The following is a 15585-nucleotide window of genomic DNA, read 5'->3' on the forward strand; positions in this document are numbered from 1 at the left end:
TACCGGTGAAGGGCTTCAAATTTTGACCTTTACTCGGCACTCAGGGCCATTGAGCAGTGAGGGATCTTTATCGTGCCAACGCCTGCCGTGATACGGGGCCTCGATTTTTAAGGTCTCATCCAAAGGACCCGCAGCTTTCACTTCAAAGTGCCGAGCGCATGGAGAAGGAACAGTTGATACCTATTTTTTATCGACTTAGGTCAGTCGCGGCCGAGATTCGAAATCACGACCTTCCGATCACGGAGCGAGGACTACCGACTGAGCTACCGTGAACGGTATATTCCCGATTATAAAATACTTTATTTCACCACAAGTAAAATTGATGCAAAGCATCAAATCGGCAGCAAACAAAAAGCATTTCAAAAAGTAATTTCACAATGAAGTATGCAAAGAAAGCACAAGACATTCAAAGCTGAAAGAGGGATCTTTTTTTATTTCAGACTGTCTCCAAACCAAATAAAAATAATTAAATAAATAGAAATTTTAGTGCATTTGTTCATCAAATAGATCCATCGATGGAATTAAGTCAGTGATAAATGATAAGCATATTTATTGTCATCAAAATGAAGATGTAGGCCTACTATTATTTATATTTAGATAACCACGTGCCGATACCCCTGATCTTTGTCACGCGATGATGCCAATGATTTCTGCAGAGTATGCTGCACGGCGCGGTGCAGAATTTAGAAAAAATAATTATCCATATGTTATTCGCAGTTGTAGCATATTTAATACAAATTTTACTAGTTGAACAACCTTTCAATTTTTATTCACCACTTACTTAGTATCCGGAAAATCATGACGATTTGCGTTCATATCTTACACACTAGCTCTGAGGTTGAGGAGTACCTATTGTAAACTCTTTTTATATAATCATAAATTAATCATTATCCGAAGACAAATGAAAATGAAATTGAAACATAATAACAACAATTAAGACATAGATTAATTAAAGCAAGTTTTTAAAATATTTTACTCGTGATATTATACATGTTATCATTAAAGATATATTTTACTGAACTAATAAGAAATAACGTCTCATTTTCCCATGTTGCACTTTCTAACACAAGCAAATAGATCGGCCCCTGCTGCGCCCGATAAAGAACTGACCTGAAACATGTTTAAAAACAAAAAAAAAAAAAAAAAAAAAAAAAAAAAAAAAAAAAAAAACTCTAAAAACAGAAGCAAACGTCAAAGCTAGGAAGAGGTACATTTATACTTTAGATGCAAGGCAGAAAATCAAAATTATACGCACACAAAACTTCACACGTATAGACATATCTGCGCATGCATGAGAAGACGCCTTTAATAAAACCTGTTATACTGGTTCCGGTTCGGGGAGTGCAGATGTAGAGAAAATTATATCCTATGTGCATTTTTCCATTTACTGAAACATGCATTACTAAAAAAATAAATTAAAAAACTTCATCATATGCACTTCAACACGTACAGTCCGAGTTGATCAGCTTGTATGATGAGGGACAAATAACACTGGAATTTGACCTAACGGAATGCACAAATAAAACATCTACAAATTGAAGTTACCGGTGGCAGACTAGCAGTAAGATAAAATATTCCATTTGAAAATAAGACGTTATATAATACCAATATTTTGACATAAAGATATATTACCACCAAGATCTCACATTAAATTTATTTAGAGAGAAGAGTGGATGCTGTGGGGAGTAGGGGGTTACGACAAATGGAATACATATTACATGTAAAATACAAATCGCATCATTTTTTTAAAGGTTTGGGAAGGGGAAATATAATTGACAAGAAAAATAATACAGATGCATGAAAAATACTTCGACAAGCAAAAAATGATAAATAAATAAATGAAAATTGTTCAGACTCTAATAAACCTGATTGTGTGTGTCTGTGTGTGTGGAAGGGGAGAAAGTGGGGGGGGGGGGGTTAGTTCCAACTCTCTTCCACAAAAATATTTTTGTGCTAAATAAGTGGAAGGTTTGGCCGTACCGCCACAAAAAGTTGGAGGGGGTTTAATGAAAAATTCCATATTGAAGATCATGCTTCGTGTCTCTTTAAATACTTGTATTTGGTGTCGGAGAAAAGGATCTTAATTCCTTTGGTCAGATATATTCAAAAACATGCAATAATTAAGTTATGCCGCTGTTCTGATAGGTTTGGATATAAAACTAATATAAATTTAAAACATTTTATTTATAAATGCACTTTACAACCTTGATAGTTTAAAATGAAAACCAAATTGATTATCCTACTGCATGAACGTTTCCTGGATATCGGAAAGTTATCGATCATTCCACTTAAACACGTCAAACAAACGACTGAACTATTGAAGCCCCGTGCAACGATGTACATGAATGTCAAAATAAGGAAGTAGATTGAAAGTGACAAGGAAAAATTCCTTTTTTTATTTGATAAATTTAAAATTTCACATTTTTTTTTAAGTACAGCAATTTTTTCCAACAGAAAGTTTTTTTTTCATTTTTATATCAAAATGGTGTGAAACTTCAATGAAACAACAGAAAGCAAACTTCTCAAATGTGAACATGACAGCTATGAGCAAACATAAATGTATAGCATACGTTTATTTCTCTTCTGATTTGTCACCAAGTTGGTAAAAGCAAATAAAGAAAGTCTTTACATAGAAATGATAACAACATTTAAAAGTATAAATTAATACTAATTTTACGGTGTCTTCATTTCTTTTGTTTATTTCTTCTTCTTTTTTTCCCTTTGATAATATTTTAAATAGCCTATTTGAGTTGGTGAATTTAAGCACATGTCATGAATTAAAACACGAATAGCAAAGTTTAGTGGTTGTCTGATTATTTCTCTCCTCTTTTTTCACGAAAACGTTATAATCTACATTGTATATTCATATTTTTTGTACATTTTGCTCACCAAATTTACTTCATTTCTATCAAAAGCATGCAATTACCATCAATTTGGTATTGGTGGCCTTTTAGTTTCTTAACAATAGCATTTTCCAAAGAGGGATGTTTTCTAAATTTATCTTTTTGTTTGTAAACGCTGAATCTTACTAAGTATATTTGAAATGCAGAAACATTCTTTCCTTTGTGTTACATGACTTTGAAGATGAAAAAGGAGAGCGCACACATGATCAAGTCGCATATTTTTTTAAATTTAAAACTATATAAGATATGTACATGTATTTAACTCTACCAATTCATATGCGCACTCATGATCAAGTTTCATATTTTTTTTAATTTAAAATTTTGAAAATATGTACAAATAAATAATTCTATAAAACTAATATTTCAGAAGTAGTACATAGAAATATCTCAAACGTTACTAAAAATTCAAAGTACACGAATGTAAGATGTACATGGCTTTTTGTAATTTACAGTCTCTCGTTCCATTTAGCATTACAAAGTTACGTTGTCAGGTCCAGCAAATGTTCTACCAAACCCCTACCCTTACTCCTCACAAAAATATTTCCTGCTGTAAAGGAGAAACTTTACACATACTGTGCTACACAATATTCTGGAAATGGTGTAAATCAGATGCGGATTCTCAAAAACTTCAAAGAACTTTTAGAAAATTTAGAATTACCAAATTTTTAAAAGTTAGTATCATCAAAACGTACGACTTTTCCAGGCCCATTCTTCACGATAAATTAAAAAAAACTAGGTCTTTTGATTTCATAAACAACTGCTTTTTTGATAGAAATGGAACTCGGATATTTTTCTATCTTGTGATCGATCATCGGGCAATTGAAATTCCGATAGGCTTTAATTGTGCTCTTTTATCAGAAAACACTTGCTCTGGTCTTAAACTCGACACTCAGATCTATCGACGAGGTTTTTCAATTAACAATAGTTACTTCCACTCATATGTAGACTCGATATATCCCAGTGAACATGAAATAAAAGACACCACAGAGTCTGCTACATCTATTTCATATTTGGACGAGTTACTGACTATAGACGGTAAGGGCCTTCTAACAACTAAATTGTATAACTAACGAGATGACTTCAGCTTTTTCATCGTCAACTCTCCTTATTCATGTGGTACATGTACATGTAATATTCCGCTATCACCTGCATATTGTGTTTATTTTCCCCAACTTATTTGATACTCAAGAGCATGCTCTGAGAACGGTCAATTTTTAAACCGAGGCAGGCTACTGACGGATAGGTTGGTGTTACAGGGATTTTAACAACCTCCTTTAAAGTCAGCATTTTGTAAATTCTTTTAAAATTATAATGACCTTATTGCCAAATATAACCTATCACTGTGAGATATTTTGACTGACGTGTTTCATACCAACTGTTAGGCCTTTTTTTATACTAAAGACTACGGAATGTTGCGTCTACCTGATCAATACATAGGGCTCAAGGCGGGTTGACCGCTCGACAGGGGATGCTGACCCCTCAGGCACCTGATCCCACCTCTGGAAATACCTGAGCCTTGTGTTTTATGCCTTATCGACGTAGGTCTGTCGCGGCCGTGTATTTGAACCCACGACCTTCCTTGCACGGAGCGAGCGCTCTAGAGACTGAGCTACCGTGATGGTCTGAGAGAGAAGATGTTCTGATGTCCACAGTTTTACGGATCATTGACTATTCTCTTGAAATGAACTCAGAAAGCCTCGAATAGAGTTAAAAGTTGAAACAAAAGCTGTCTCCAACCTCAAATAATATTAAAATTGTTCTCAAAGTTATTAAGATCATCTATGATCAGAGTGATGTCATCACTTCATTTCGGAGTTTCATTGCAAAATTCAGTCATTTATAACTATAGACTTGGAAAATTTGGTCATTACTGAAAGACACTGAAATTTTGATGTTATTTATTTCAACAAAGAGAAATTTCCAAATTCATCTTTCTGCTTGTCATTTTCATCCATTCTTTTACCCTGTATATGAAGAACTAAAATTAGTAATTAAAGACGTGCCATTTCTGACCCTATTTACTTTTACAATATCTCTTAATAATTTATGATAGTAATCAATTATCCTAAATGAATAATACCAAAATAACATTAAAGATAAATTAAGAAGATAGACGATTTGTTTTTAAAAGATTACCTCTCCAGAAAGGGTTTATTCTACAGAATGGATGATGGCAAGGACATGGAATCGTCATATCGAGGCACACACAACAAAATGGAAGTTCGGTAGGAAAGGTCATTCCAATTGCAGGTCCTTTATCAAATAATAAAAGAACACGTAAATTTACATTCCAGTGTTTTTATTCAAATTAAATTGAAAGGGTCCGTAATTTTGCTTATTTTGACAAAGTGATGCAGGTTTTAAATATAAACGTATGTTAAAATGTTCCAGTTTTATGTTGCTGCTTTATGACATCATTAAGGATGTAAATAAATCTTAAAATGGTCACCTATCCATTCTCTACCAGCTTATAGTTCAAGCATTTGCCTATGGAGAATTGTTGTTTATTCTGCTCATTTGCATATCCGCCATATTGAAGCTATAATGGCTTCAGATTTCATAAAGGTTTTAATTATATAGAGGAAAAAAACAAAAATTCGCACATTTTTTTTTATATACTAGCTATTTCGGATAAAAATCTTCCTCTTTTAGTTTGATTTTTCTTAATATCTTCTATTTGAAATTATGATATTTCTGATACCAAAGTGAAAGTTACGACCACCACCATTTTAATTTGAAAATTTGAAGCAAGAAAATGTTTTATTAAAGAAATATTTATCATTTTTTATGATAAAATGTTAGTGCTTATTGCAAGTTGGTGAAGGAGAAACCCTATTTTATGAAATACAAATGATTTATCATTTCGTGAATAGTTAGACCGCTTTATAAATTTGAAACGGCAGTATGGCCTACATTGTGCTTATTGTTATAAAAAAAAAAGTGGTATCAAGAGTTATGAACTGTTAATCACACAAAAAATCTGTTTGCTGCAAGCCATAGGAAGCAATGACCAACCCATCTTTTTTCTCTTCTTTCCAACCAGCCTATACCTCTTTCTGTACAAACTAATACATATATGTACTGTGCTTGACTTAAGCCTTTGATTTTAACTACCTCCACTCAGGGGGGCTATTGATTCAATGACAGAGTAAAAAATCTGAAAATCTTTTGACAAATCTATACTGGCTTTCGATCAATTCTATGATCCTTTTTTCTCTTTGCTTATAAAATAAATACATAAGTAAGCAATCAACAAACACAAAGAAATACAGAAACAACAAATTTATTGACATGAATGAAAATTTTGTCATATATTTTTATTTATAGATTATAAATATTATTTTAAGAGGCGTGTTCTGAGCTCATATTGAAAAGTGAAATCTATTTTTGTAAGTCTTTAAAAAAAATCGCAATAATACAGGTTTTAAAAAATATCAGTTGCTGTCCGGTTATTTCTTCTTTTCAAGAATTAGTCGCCTGCCAGTAGAAAATCAAGAAATTTTAAAAATCTTTTTTAACTGTCCAATTAATGAGCTCCAGCTGTAATATTTTCACAGAGGAAATAATACATGCTGACAAAGGTGCAATTTGTAAACTCATCAGATGAAAGTTTCAAAAGAATTGTAAATTAATACATTTTCAACAGTTAAATACGACAACTTATCCGTTGAGTAATTTTACATTAACATATTTTACATGTTTATGTAAAAATAAAAGTGTTATTTTTCACACTGCAAAAGTGAAATATATGTGTATGTCAACTAAATGCACAACACCACATGAAAAAGGGTATATTATTATTATTATTATTATATAAACATTAAATTATTTGAAAGTACTGCTTTAGATTTGTTTAAACTTTTTGAATTCATTGTTATGGATCTATATCAATATTGTTTTGAATTTTAATCAAGTAATAACTAATAAAGACAAAAAGAATATAAAAAATTAAATGTAATTGACGAATGTATATTGAATTTATGTCACGATTTGGACAGCATTTATTTCTTTATTTTCGTGAGTGCTTGTCACTCATAAAAATATGAATAAAATTCTTGTCCCACTCCTTAAATCAATTCCATATCAAAAAAAAAAAAAAAAAGATTGAATACCCTCTTATTTATTTTCCAGGTTCAGTGATATTTAAGATATGACTTACCTGCATCAGTAATCCCTATTACTGCGAATGCAGCAAGTGCAACACAAAGTAACACAGGAGGCCACTCCATTGTGTGTGATCTCGTCATGTTTCAGTAGTATTTAAATACATTTATCTGGTTTTCCCCAGAAATTTCGAACACTTGCTGACAAATTCAAGAAAACACTTGATGAATGTATAATTTAAATTTAAAAAAAAAAAATGTTTCGTTTTTCGTTCGATTTCAGCTAGAAATATTAGATTGAAGTCGTCAAATGCTATTTTAATAGAATTCATTAAATCGATTTGTTCCCATTTTGCACACATTTGAAAATCAGGTGTTGAAAAAATGTGTGCGAAATGGAATTTGTCCCTAAGAAAGTTACTTATTTGCTATAGTTTGTATCATAATTGACGAAGGGGGAAAGAAAACTAAAAATAAAAGTAAGAAAAATCAAAAACATTTGGTATCTTGGATTATTTTATGCATCCTATTATTGTTATGTATCATTATTTAATATCATATTTCATCATTGTTACCCATTTATTATCTACAGTGAAAAAGGTGAAAATATAGAACAGTGAAATACTACAAACAATACAAATCTGTGAACAGAGCATGAAACACGGACCCCTAGAAACGTGGGATCAGGTACCTACAGGTAGGAGTAGTAAGCATCCCCTGTCGACAGATCACACCCGCCGTGAGCCCTATTGATCAGTAGATGGAATATTCCGTTTATAATTGCTTTAATATTGCCAAAACTCATATTGATCGTTTACTGAAGATTTTAATTTTTCATTATTTTTTTCATTTTTTAGAAATCTAAAATGATGATTAAATAATTTGAATCTTGATAAATGAGATATAACATTATTATTTTCAACACTTTCAAAATGCTTTTAAACGGCTCACTTTATAAAAAAGAAACTTGCTTAGACGATAATTATACGTGACTTTATTGGCAGATATTATTCAATTACTTTGGTCAGCTTGAGTAATGATAATAACGAACTATCAAAGCTTGCCCAGTCAATCAAAGTGTTAATGCTAGTGAAAAATCTCACAATTTGTATATGTATTTTAAAAATGTTCATCACAAAGGTATGTCGCCAAGGTTCGCTAAATGTAGTTCTCCGAATCCTTATACTTCAATCTATAACTATGTGCATTTATTATCTGATTGATACGTCAGTGGGGGGGGGGGGGGGGGGGGCTTTTCAACGGAAACATGCTGATATTTGCTTATTTCATGTATGAAACAGATAATTAGTTTTTAAAAACTCATATACACCAATATACTTCATCGAACACTCCCTCTCAAATGTTAATGATGATAGCACCTGATCCCACCTCTGCATTTAGAGGTCCGTATTTGCTCTGCTCCCGATTTGTATTGTTTCCATGATTTTTTGAGTTTGAGTACTGTTCGTTATCTCCATATCTCATGCAATAAAAAGCCTATAAATGACTACCGATTTCAAAATAAAGTGTTCTGTCAAAATTCAAAAATTCCATTATTTACTAGGATAAAAAAAAAAATAATAATAACGTTTTCTAAAATAATCACAAGTAACCGTGATCACTAGATATGCAAATAATCTAATGTAATTGATTACTTTTAAAATGTTTGAAATCAGTTTTTAAACGATTACTTTAAAATCCCAAAGAACTTGTAATTCAAAAGATGACTTTGAAAGCAATCGACCCTTTCCCAGGTATCCAAGAGTACATGAAACATTTGAGTGTTTTTTTTTTCTTTTTTCCAAAATAAGTTTCTCTTCTCATCAATATAAATAACACTGAGTTGTTTCAGTGGCATTATATGAATTGTTCTGATATCTTATACATCAAGAAATTCAAAAAGAAATCACACCGTTTCCTGAAATGGATTAATTCACACAAAAACATTAACTAAAGGATTATATTACTGAGGAACTCCTAAGAACGTTTCACAGTTCCTGTACGGGTTCCACGTCTTCGATTTTTGCTTGGTTTTTTCTTGAAAAGAATGTTTCAAATTTGTATATACAGTTAAGATATCGTTAAATTAAATGTTAATGTAAATTACCAAATAATGCAGAATGCAGGTTCATACGAAAGCCCAGAAGAATGACGGTTTTTTCAACACTCTTAAATCCACTCATTCTTCAAATCCTCAATCTTTCAAGGCTTGTTATTTCTACCTTAATCTGCCTTTTTCCTGTGTATAAAGAATTATAACAATTATGAATTGAAGCATACAAAAGAACGTTTTTTTATGAATAAAGACGTATCAGTTCTGGCCATACTTTTTCCAATTCCTCATAATAATTGATGATACTAATCATTTATTCTGTTTTAACTCAAGCCTATATAACATAATGGGAAAAAAGTATTCCTCTTGACATTTTGTCGCTACAGTACTACCTGATCAGGAAAAGTATCTTCTACAGATTGACTGTTTAGGGGTGCAAGAACGTACTCACACAATTCAGTATTAGACAAAGGGGATCTCTATCCAGGCCCTTAATTAAAAATACGTAAATTTAAATAATGTTTCTTTTTCATCTTTTTTCTCCTTTCCATTTTTAAAAGAGGGGTTCATGTTTCCTATGGGAGTCCAAGTTAATTTTTCGTTGTTTAACATCTAAATTTAATGTCTTAAATTTCAGAGAGAGAGAGGGGGGGTCCGGAACCCCCAATCCCACCTCTTCTAGATCCGCGCATGTCAAGTGTATAACTAATAATTACTTCTTGCTATTGTCCACAAAATCTTTATTTTTTGCTTCATGACAACAATTGCAAAATAATGTGTTTTTAGATTGATATTACATGTAATTTAATCTTCATCAGCACTGCGATAATAGGGCAGGGTGATTTTTTTTTATTTCCTGTAATGTTCGATCTGAACCTAATTTTGCTAATTTATTTCACGTTTTTTTTTAAATTAAACTTTCAGAAACATTTATCATTATTATTGATAAGTACAGAATGCGTCTTTCTGTTACATGCAATTACAAACCATGATTAATCTATTCCTTCCTCTTTTTGCAAACTAATACATGGCAATGGATAAGATGTGCTTCATTTAAATCTAGAATGTTTTAATCAACCTCAAAGGAGGATCCAGGGCGCACCCCCCCCCCGTTTGATGTTTTTTGAATGTAGAACTTATATGTCCATTTTCCAAACCCTAGGGAAAAAAACACCTCTTATTTGTAAGAATTCGTCAAAAAAAGTAAGCAAAGAAAAGCATTTTTACAATTTTCAAGATTATTTTTTTTAATTTAGAAAAGGAATGATTGATCATGCTTTAAATTTAGTAGTTGAGTAATATATGTTAAGTTAATATTTCGTATAAATTTGTATTAACCTTAAAAGGTAGTTTTGCTAATAAATAAATTCATGGTTTCATATTGCATGAATAATTAATCAAGTAATATTGTTATATATCGCTATATATTATATCATAGTAATTTTATCTGATTTGCCATTCAAAAAAGAACAATTGAAGATTTTATGAATTGGTATAAAACAAAAAATCTGAATTAGGAAAATGGATTTTGGAATGATATTTGGAAGATACTTTATAGTATCAAAGAAAAGATTTAAGACTGTCAAATAACGACGATAAATAACAACAATCTTAAGTGTGTGTATAATGTTTGTTTATTTATTGTTTAACGTCCCTCTCGAGAATTTGTCACTCATATGGAGACGCCACCACTTGCTGCGATGGAGAGCTACAAATTTTGACCTATACTCGGCACTCAGGGCCATTGAGCAGTGAGGGATCTTTTTCGTGCCAGCACCTACTGCGACACGGGACCTCGGTTTATGCGTTCTCATCCGAAGTGCCGGTCTCCACGTCCCACAGTGGGATTCGAACCCGCGACGTAAGGATCAGCTCCTTACTCCGCGACTCTAAAGCGAACGCACTAATCATTGCGCCACGCAGGCGACGTGTATAATAATGTCATGAAACAACAACCGTCGCTACAAGAGATTTCACTGACATAGTGTACTGGTTTCAGTATGCTTGCATTCACGTTAAATAATGTACATGTCAAAAAGTTGAAAGATGTCATTATCTGAAAATTTAAAAATGAATCAGAAAGTGTAAGGCGAAGGGGGTTGTCAAAAGATGCGGGCAAAAGATTACTAAAGTTGCACATGTCAATAGTTTTCAATTTATAAATTGAGCAAAAATGCATGATAAGTTTGCCACATACAAATAATTTACATATATATGTCAGCATGCACAATAACACTGTGAAATATAATCGTAATGCGAGATTTTATAAATTACAACTTACAGACGTCATTTATAGGATAATTAAATGTACCATGGAAATTTATTATACTTATGTGCAGCAAGTCTATGCTGATACGCCACCTTTTATGTTACCATACAACATAACATATCCATTGTTAGCTAGTGATAAGACAGTTGTAGGTTCTTTTATGATTTTATTGACAATAAACACCTTAACACATTCATTCTACAAAAAGAATACAATTCAATATACAATACAAATTAAAGTAATTCAGTACATATATGTATATGATTTTTAAAGCGTATGATTTAAAAATGTTAATAATCTAAGTCTAACTTTACTAAGAAAAAGTATAAAGTTATAACTATGTTCATAAAAAATCAAATACAGTGTACACGGTTATAAAAGCATACGGGTAAATTCTCAGTATGGCCCTGTTTCCCTACATAATTCAAAACTATTTAGCAGTGAAATAACTATCTATTTCATAACAAAGGATTTCGTTTGATTTGATAACTGTGGCTGATGAAATAACCAATAAGATAGCAAGAAAGAAAATGTTCACCAACTCAATCTACCTGTACCAAATATGAGATTGTTTACTGAATGAAAATGTATTTTTAAAAAAATTGATTCAAGTGTAATTGAAAAATCGTGAACAATAACAAATACCTTGCCCACAAACTAAATATGCAAATTGACCTACAAAATAATTTGCCAACTTTGGCAACTTACAATTGATATATACGGAAGTGAATGTTTCTTTTATTAAATTCCATATGCAAGATACTTTGAAGTTTTATTGACGCAAAACTCTGCACATTGATTACTTAAGTAAAAATAAATACATAGTAAAGAAATCAATAACTTATTTCGAAATGGAGATTCAAGTATAAAATTTGTATAAACTAGACTTTTGGATTTCTTTGTAATGAATATGATTTTTCAGGTTCTAGTATATTCATATTAAGGACGACTGCACTTAACGCCTGTTTTGGGGTCTTTTTCGGTTGCTTCTCTTTGTTCTTATATCTAAATCTTTTTTCACTTTTGAATGTTTATAAAAGAATCCTGTCAATTTGGAACCAAATTTAAATCTCAAAATGATTTTAGACTGTGATACAATAAAATGATTCAATGTTTTTTGTCCTTATTGCTTTCCAAATATAGTGAATTTGCACTTATCTGCCCTTGATTGAACATTAGATATGCATGAGAGGTGGAGCTAACATTGTAAGAATGGGTCTAAGATTAGACTTGATAAATATAATGACATATTTGAAAAAAAAGAACGTGATCACTCTTTCCAATTTCCCTCTCCATTCTGTATGGCACAAATACACTTCTGACAAAGGTTTCAAAACGAAATTAACAATATGAGCACGTCAATGTAAGTGAAGCAGATTTTATATCAATGCCACATGACTTAACGTGTTCGAACACAATGTCCTAGTTAGCACAAAACATGCTACCTTACAAGTCACATGACGGAATTTAGTATTCACAAAGTTACCTGAGGTAAGAAATCATGTGGTGAATTATAATATTCAGCATGTCACAATCCTTGGTTACAACACAGAGAGCGAATGTACGAAGAAGCAGTTTTTTCTTTTTAACCATGAGCGCATATTTGTCTATTAATCTCCTTTTGACACATTATTATTTATGCAAATATACACTACTGTTAAACGTAGAACAATAGACAAACATGCGCTGGCTATGTATAAAGTCAGTAAAAAAGTGGGCGTCCTCATTATCGAACAGAGATTCAAGAAATTGTGATGACCCCTGCCTTTGAAAACAGATTCGAACTTCGTTAATACACACTAATTTATGAAACGTAATTACATAAAGTTGTAGATAGGATGTTGACCATTCTTGCAATGAAAAGAAAAAAGCTTGTTTTGAAAGTTTATTTTGTCGCAAATTTTGCATGTCCTTAAGTGCAGTTATCCTTTACAATGCAATTCATTTTTAAAAACTCTTTAAACATCTGGGATGTTTGTATAATTTTCAAGAAAGTTAAGTTGCATGTATAAATATTTAAGTTGCATGTTGAAAATAGTTAGATGTATATTAAGAGAGTTAAGTTGAAAGACAAGTTTAGTATTATGTCTGCAGTAAACTTCTTCAAAAAATAATATTATGATTAAAGAATGAAATGTCTTTCCCTACCTGTAAGTTTTTTTTCTTCTATTAAGTATATTAAAATGCAAGATAGATTTATCACGTGCAACTCATGTATGTTAATGCGCAAAGAAGATAAGTTCCAAATAAAAAAGAATGTAAAACGTGATTCTTTTTAAAATGACAAATTGTCTCACCTGCAAGGTACATCTTTATAGCAACATTAAAGATGATAATTGTAACATTCAGCTTCCTTATTCTGACATGACTTGTTTATGTTGGGATGCAACTTGAACAAGTCCACAAGTAGCTTTAATAAGTCTACGTTTAAGACATTCAAAAGGAGAACATATCAAATATTCTAGAGTCTTAATCATGTTGGAGCAGAGGCATCAAATTCTGTGAAAATATTCAAAATTGTTGTGCGACGTATATTATGCCAACACTGTGTTATTTAAATGTGTAAACCGCAGTGAAGTTTTGATTTCAAACATTTCCTTCATCATATACAATCTAAGTTTACATGTATCTTATTAAAATTTACAAATATATGAAATATTTTTCACGATGTTGGGACTTATAATTTGCATACATGTATTTACGTAATAATCTTTCAAGGACTTGCATGTGTACATATTAAAATTTACATATTGTCATACATGGATAAAACAACATAAACAATACGTTTTTCAAACCTAGCACCATTGCCATTCTAAGGAGATAATATAATATTATTTTGCAAATAAAAAACAATATTTTACATGTTGTTATAAATAAGTATCACATAAACATATTTACCTACAGTTGAACATAATATTAAGAAAATTAATTAGTTTTTAAGGGACTGAAAGCATTTCGTGACATCGTGACTAAAGTTTTCGAGAAACATAAAAATAGAAATATTGATTTTAAACTGACTTCCTGTTAACTTTGTTACTACTTCAGACGTTCTAAAAGCAAACCCAAATTGTAAGATCTGTCCTTGATGTTGCAGACAATATAAGGGGTTATTCTGATTTAACACGATTTCAAACAATCAGGAGTGATATTTTAAATGTTTACTTTCAATTCAATTTTAACGATATCCGCATGCAACGATATATTTGAATGTCGAAATACGGAAGTAGAATAAACGCAGTAGACAAAATTATATTGATATTTTGTAAATCTTTAAAACATAACGTTTTTTTCACAACAAAAGTACATTTTTTTAACATTTATCATTATCTTAAAATGATGTAAAACTTGAATGAACTGACAGAAATTATATAATAATCATATACTACACATGTCAATGTGATAGTAGTTAAAACGTGAACATATCGCAAACGTTTTAAATTCAGTTGATAAAAAATCTTCCCCGTGAAATTATATTATTTAGTAAAAAACTGTTTTCTGGTCCCTTTTGAAGTTATGTTTCTGCCTCAATAATTATAATTTATAATTTTGTTTGATAAATTTATTTATTTTTTTGTATGAAATGTTATGATAACGAACATTGATCATTCTCAAAAGACTATTTAAACGATACAACTTATGAGCAGAGCCAACACGGACCTTTAAAAATATTAGAGGCGGGATTAGGTGCCATGGAGGAGTAAACGTCCTCTGTCGACCGGTCACACCCACCGTGTGTATCTTGTAATGATCGGGTAAACGGAAAAAATCCATAAGCAATTCAGTGTGAAAAGTATGGCCTTACAATTTGTATGAAAGACGTAAGGCAACATTTGACTTGACGACAAAATGTTTTGCAAACAAGGTTATTTTATCGACCATAGAATTTGCGAAATGTTGATTTTAAACGAGATTGTAAGTATCCTTGTATCATCAATTTATTTGTCAATTTCCAGTTTCGTTCTAGAATTTGTTTGTATGCATGCACTTGCGTGTCGAATGAATTGGAAAACATACCGGTAAATCCAATATGTACTTGATAATTGTATTTTGCTACATACTGTCGTAAATAAGGGAAGTTGACGATAGAAAAGTTGAAGTCATCACGTTTATCATAAAGTTTAGTTGTCAGTTTGAGATCAAATTGAATTTCTCTCTCTAGTAAAACACCCAATTATGAAGCAGATGTGTCAAACTCTTTTTTTCATGTAGACTTTTTAAAATAAATTCTGCTTTATATATGTATACAAAACAGGTCTG

The 15585-nt window shown here is 31.4% G+C and overlaps 1 protein-coding gene and 1 long non-coding RNA gene across 2 annotated transcripts in view; one reads left to right on the forward strand and one right to left on the reverse strand.

The window, feature by feature from the left end:
- LOC133197536 (B-cell CLL/lymphoma 7 protein family member A-like) overlaps positions 1 to 15585 on the forward strand; it is a 177184-nt gene that overhangs the window by 34038 nt on the left and 127561 nt on the right. The window lies entirely within an intron of this gene.
- Positions 4785 to 7125, reverse strand: LOC133196544 (uncharacterized). The gene is made up of 3 exons (XR_009722370.1): positions 7063 to 7125; positions 5040 to 5156; positions 4785 to 4867 (listed from the first exon to the last, which is right to left on the reverse strand). It is a non-coding gene; the product is annotated as an uncharacterized LOC133196544 (long non-coding RNA).

This window comes from Saccostrea echinata, unplaced genomic scaffold (genome assembly GCF_033153115.1).
Source record: "Saccostrea echinata isolate AGI-Se365-2 ecotype Australia unplaced genomic scaffold, CSIRO_AGI_Sech_v1 ptg000030l, whole genome shotgun sequence".
In the NCBI taxonomy this organism is placed as follows: domain Eukaryota; kingdom Metazoa; phylum Mollusca; class Bivalvia; order Ostreida; family Ostreidae; genus Saccostrea; species Saccostrea echinata.